Here is a 6566-nt window from a genome sequence, read left to right on the forward strand (position 1 = left end):
CTAATAACATCACAATACAGCATTAATACACTTTGTATATGTAAAGCCCTCACACTCAACAATTTATATTCTTAAAAAAGTAAATTTTTGAGAGTGGGATTTGAAACGTTTTTAGAATTAAATTCTTTGTTTACACCATTAGTATAAATATTGAAAATAATAGGAGGGAATTTTTTTTTTTAGGAAGGGGTGGGGTGTGTGAGTGTGTGAGGTGTGTGTTTGTGTGTGTGTATATGTCCTCAAATTAGTGCCAAAGTGGGATGTTGTTGAAAAGAAATATGGACGCAAGGACACGTCAAATATATTCAGGCTGTGTTTAGTGTCTATAGGAGCTGCTCCCATGACTGTAGTGTAGAGAATAGTATTTGAGGTTTGTGTGTTTGTTTGTTGCCTTGCACTAAAACAGCTGTGTTGTCCTCATCTTATTTGACAAATTTGCTACAATAATTTGTGAAAGACATAGAGGCCTGTTTTGATATTTTACAAATTAAATCTGATATAAATAAAGCAATTCCCAGTGAGAAAAAAAAGGGTCTTCATTTTAAAACAGGCAGTGGATTTTCATCTGCTTTCATGAGTAATAAGATCAAATTTGTTTCAGAATAGGTCAGACCGCCACAATAAATCTGACTATCGTGACTTTTGATCTGGCTGCTGTTGCAATCCAAATTCATTCAGTGAACAAAGCAGAAAATTACTTTTGCCATACTGTTTTATAATAGTACTGTTTGCCTCAATGTCTCATTGAATTATAAAGCACACTCCATTCGGCAGATGGGAGTGACAATACGTGTGAAATTTTATAGTTTTTAGAAAAACATAAGCTCATTTTTTATTTGATGCCAGTAACATGTTCCAAAAAATTGGAACAAAAGTGCGTATTGTTGTAAAATGCTACAAAAAACTAATTAGGTTAATTGTCAACAGGTCAGTGACATGATTGGGTTTAACATGAACATCTCAAAGAGATTATGTCTTTAAAAAATAAAGATGGGGAAGGGTTCACCATTCTGTGAAAAACTGCAATGTTAAACAGCAAAAACCCTGTGGGATTCTTCTTCATTTAAAAAATAATTTACTCAACTTAAAGTAGTGGAGAACTTGGGCATTTCATAAGTTTCTGTGTAAGATGTCATTAAACGATTCAGAGGTGAGATCTCTATATGCAGGGGACAAGGTCCAAGAACTAAATTGTTTTGCCCTCAGGTGTCAGTGCATTAAAAACAGGTATGTTTCTGTAGTCAACATCACTGCATTGGTTCAGCAACATTTCATTACTGTATCCACAAATTTAATTTAAAACTTCATGAAGATGATGCGTACGAGGCAAAATTCAAACCATATACACATAGGGTCCAAAAACCCTATGTGTTGTGTCTGAGATCATAAAAGAAGGTCTGAGGCAACGTAAAAATTTGTCCAGTGGTTTGACACATCAAAACAGTTGAAATTCTTTTTTGGAAATCATAGATGCTTCGTCTTCCAGGCTAAAGAGTGGGGGAATACATCGGTGATGGTATGGGGGTGCATTTGTGCACATGGAATGGGCGACTTGCACATCTGTGGAGGAACCATTGATAATGAATGATATATACAGAGTTTAGAGGAACATGCTGATGTCTAGACAACACGTATTCCTTGTTTATTTTAGCAAGACATTACGAATCCACATTCTGCATGGATTACAACTCCATTGTCCCATGGTAAACAAGAGGTGCTACACTAGTAACACCACTGAAAATATTTGCATATTAGGAAAAGAAAAATACTGTAATCGAGACCTTATGTGTTGCACAGCTGAAATGCTATATCAAGCAAAAATTGAAAAACATTTCTCCTTCAGAGCTACAGCAATTGGACTTACACTGTTTGGTTAATAGAAATGTTGCTTAACACGTTGCTGGCATCAAATTCAAAATGGGCATTTACGTTACAAAAAAACACACTTTTTGACTTTTTAATATTGAATAATTTTCAAATAAATATAGGTTTTAAATTATTTGCACATCATTGCAATTTCTTTTAATTTACAGTTAACACAGAAGGCCCAGCTTTTCTGGAAATAGGTTTTTGTACATCATTTTTATATTCAAGTTGCAAAACATTAAAACTGAAGGTGGAGAATTAGGCACCAAAACAGTTCTATTGTAACAAACTTGACGTCGTAACAAAAGATGCCATATAGATATCTTCTCTAAAAGGTGGTATATAGAAATATCTATAGCACATTCTCCATCAATCTACAGAAACCCTTCATTGATGCCAAAGAAACCTTTAATCATGCAAAATGTTCCTTGATTGTTCAGAGTTCTACATAGAACCATTTTGTTTAATAATGAACTCTTGAAGAACCATTATTTTAGAGTGTATGAGGAGCCCCAGGAGGGAAAATACTTAAAATCATCACTTGTTCTTAACATAGATTTGATGGTTAAAACCTCTGACATGAGGCAGAAACTTCTGGTGCCAAAAATACCAAATACTACTGTTTTCCTTTAAGTTTAATACACACTAAATTTATTGTAGTATATTAGGATGGTAACAAACCAGTTCCTTACACCTGTGCAGATACTTACTGTGGCTGATATACACCAATCAGCCATAATACTGACACCACCTCCTTGTTTCTCCACTTGTTGTCCATTCACTCAGCCCCACTGACCATACAGGAGCACACAGTAGTTTTACAATTACAGACTGTAGTACCTCTATTACTCTTCATACCCTGTAATCCTGTTTGGCAATGGTCAGGACCACTACAGAACAACCACAGAACAGGTATGATTTGGCTCATGGAAATTTCTCAGTGCTGCAGTGACACAGGCGTGGTGGTGTGTTAGTATTTGTTGGACTGGTAAGAGAGGATCAGACACAGCAGTAATGCTGTAGTTTTTTGTCCGCTCACCGTCCTGTCTGTCAGACACACCTACCTTGTTGGTGCACCTTGTAGAAATAAAGTCAGAGACAGTAGATCTGCACAATTTGTGTCGGCTAGGCCTTCATCAGTGGAAACTGGACACTGCCCACCGGGCGCTGTTGGCTGGATATTTTTGATAGTTGAACTATTCTAAGTCCAGCAGTGACACTGAATGGTTTAAAAACTCCAAGCAGTGTTGCTGTGTTTGATCCAATTGCATGAATAGCTACAAACAGATTAATCCATATCCTTCAATTGCATTTGTAATGTTTTCTCCGAGGTCCTTATATCTGCTCTAAATTTCATTTTAATGTGACATTTTCAAATTGTTCTTTATGCTGTTATGTTATGTTAAATTTAAGATTGATTTATGTATATAAGCTCTATCCTGGCTGCCCTGTATTCGGCCTCATTCAAAACACTTATTTGAAACAGTCTTTATGAATTCATGGTGAATGAACAGAACTAAGCTGTTATGGCATTAATAAAGGGACATATGTGAATTATTATATGTCCATTTTCTATCAGCTAAGTAAAATTCATAAAATAAATATGCAGAAACCTATATGTATAACGTGTACGTATTTACCTCAGGAAAATATGCAAAACTGTGTAAAATGAATGTAATCTCTCTAAAATGCAGCAACAGCTACTTGGGCCTGTCTGATATATGAGGTGTTATTCGGTTCATTTCCACATGAGTGCAGTGTAAGCTTAAAACCCATTTGCCAGCAGAATCAAATATTGTTGTTCATACAGCTGTATTGCACGTCTCTGATTAATTTCCAATTCATTTTTCAGAATGTTTTTTTCACCAATATACAGAAGACTCTCTCATGAGTGCTGCTTTTTTCAGGCCAGTAAACACACCTTTTTATTGTCCAAATATCACTCACACACGCACGCACACACACACACACACACACACACATGGCTGATGTCCATATTTTTTTTTTTACAGTTGTCACAGTCTGACATGAGCAGTGTAAGGCTTTACATCTAGCTAATGTGTCTGAAGTTAAGTCCAGCATAAAACAGTGTACCAGTATGGCCTTGACTGATATAGTACAGCAGACAGTAGGCTGTGCTGAGGTGTTACAGCTAGCACCAACATGGTAACACAGTACTGAGACAGTGTGTAGACAGATAATCCTGAAGAGAAACACTGAGTTTCTGTATTTATAGATGCACTATTTGACATTCCAGCGCCACAGAAACCATAATATTACAATTTGCTGCAATATATAAACAACAGGACATTCTTAATGGAATAGTTCACAGAAAAATCCTCACCTCAAATGTAATGATCAGCCAAGACATATTTGTATTTTTCTTGAATTTAGCATCTTTAATTTTGCCCCATAACTATTAGTAACTAAAAATAATAATAATAATGAGAATCTACAGACTTAAATTGTTAAATTCATCAGGGAAAGCTCAGGGCCTTTTGGCCTTTAAATAAATTTTGTAAAGTATAAAAAGATAAAAAAGACAGTTATATGTAAACAGCACTTTACATTTTTGGGGGGACAATCACCTCGGTTTATTATGTTTCATTGTTTCATTCCTTTGGATGTAAGCAAATTGTAAATTTGTCAGGTTAGGACTTAGGAACACATGTTAACAGGTCTGATAAAAACAGAACAAATGTCAAACATCTGTGTGTTTTATATAAAACACCATTAGCTCATGTTAACATACTGCTGGAATTACACACGTGAACCAGCAGAAATGAGCATCATTTTTGACAGTTTTGACATTAATGACCCTAAAATTTTGATTTATCTCTTTACTTTAGTGCAAAACTAAAGAATCAAATTCCAGATATTCAGCATGTTTTGGTTAAGTGATTAACTTTGTTTTAAGGTGGAAAACAGTATAAATTTAATTTTCTGTGAATTATTTTTTAAGTTCCATAGAGTCATGAGTGGCCTTTTCAGCCAGCAGCTCATCAGCCCTGCTGTGAACTAATCCACTATATATATCCACTGCCTGAATTATGCATTAACGATTATTAATATCTCTTTTTATTTTTGTTTTCCTCATACCTTTCATTTCCATCTGTACAAAAAGAAACTTTGATACTTTACTTATGTATCCAGAAAAACATGAATTAATTTCAGATATACAGTTTGGTGGATTGTGTGAATTTGTGTCACAGAGAGGTGTGAGGCAGCGGGATGTAAAGGACAATGATATGCACCACATACGTGGAAGAAAAGCACAGTCCATTGCAGAATAAAACTAATGAGTGAAATGTTACAGAACTCTATTCACACAGTACTGTACAAAAGTCTTCTGTTCAAAATGATGTATCTGAGCAGTATGATTGTTTATGTCTGCAAAGGCTGTCCACTGTGAGGTTTTAAAGCATGTGCAGGTGTCAAGCCACCGCTACTGAGAAAAGAATGAGAGAAACTGCTGCCACTAAAGTCAGTCTCTGAAATACAATAATATCACAAATAATTTCTAATGTATTTGTGTTAATTCTGATGTTTTTAATGCAAAATAAAAACACATTTAATGCCCAACAAATATTTGTCCAGACGTCCTAAGACTTTTGCACAGTACTTCAGGTTTGTGAACAAAAACCTTTCAAACTGGAGATTTACAATCCAAGCCTTTCTGTGTTTTTATTGCAAAGATTCATCCAATGGTCATGACCATGAAACAACAATGCTAATGTTCTTTTTTTATTATTCATCATAAAAAGAGGATTACTTATAAACATGTAAACATACACTGAAGTATCATCGCAGATGCACTATAGACCAGCTAAGAACGTAAAACATCTGAGCCCTGTTAGCTTTTAGACATCATCTATGAAATACTGCAGAAATATCGCTGTGATCACTTTCAGATTAAAGGAATGTCTCAGGTCACTCTGATAAGGATTGTCTATCCTTGAGATACGAATTCAGTTGTTTTTGGGTATTTTGTTTTGGACTGGTCTTTTTTTTTTCTAAATACTGAATGATTTTTCTACATGGGCTGATTAAGGCCTTGAATGAAACTATTCATACACTGTATCTTACCTAAAAGCTATGACATCTCAGACTCCATTAATAACTACCCACTTGCGCTCAGCATCAGGCAAATTAACTGCTGTCTGGAACAGCTGCCATAAGGGCTTTTTAACATCCAAGTAAGGTTTTTTTAAAATCTTTATGAAGACATTGTAAAGCACCATCATTGCAAACATAATATACCGCATATATACTGTTTCCCAAGTAGTATCCACTTATTCCTGTGTCTCTACCTATCTTTGACGTCTTTCAATAACCTGTGTAGTGTGTGTCACCACTAAAAAGCTGTCTAAAATCTGAATCTCTGGTCGACTTAATGGTCGGAAGTTTGAATTTAACACAGAGAAAACTCTACAGAGAACTAATATGAAAAATGCTTTTGTTTGTTTGTTTGTTTTGTTTTTTTACAAATGTTAGAGCACAACTATTTACTCATTTTTAACATAAAAACATTGTGCTAAAACTTTTGCTTCAGCCACATTCTGTTTTGCTTTATTAACTTCAGCAAACAATAACTGCATTAAAAATGCTCCGTTCTCTGTAGAGGATTTGTATGTATTCTTACTTTTTTAATTTGACAAGGGATGTCCAAACTTTTGCATACAACTGTTTCACTTTTATAC

This window comes from Hoplias malabaricus, chromosome 5 (assembly GCF_029633855.1).
Source record: "Hoplias malabaricus isolate fHopMal1 chromosome 5, fHopMal1.hap1, whole genome shotgun sequence".
In the NCBI taxonomy this organism is placed as follows: domain Eukaryota; kingdom Metazoa; phylum Chordata; class Actinopteri; order Characiformes; family Erythrinidae; genus Hoplias; species Hoplias malabaricus.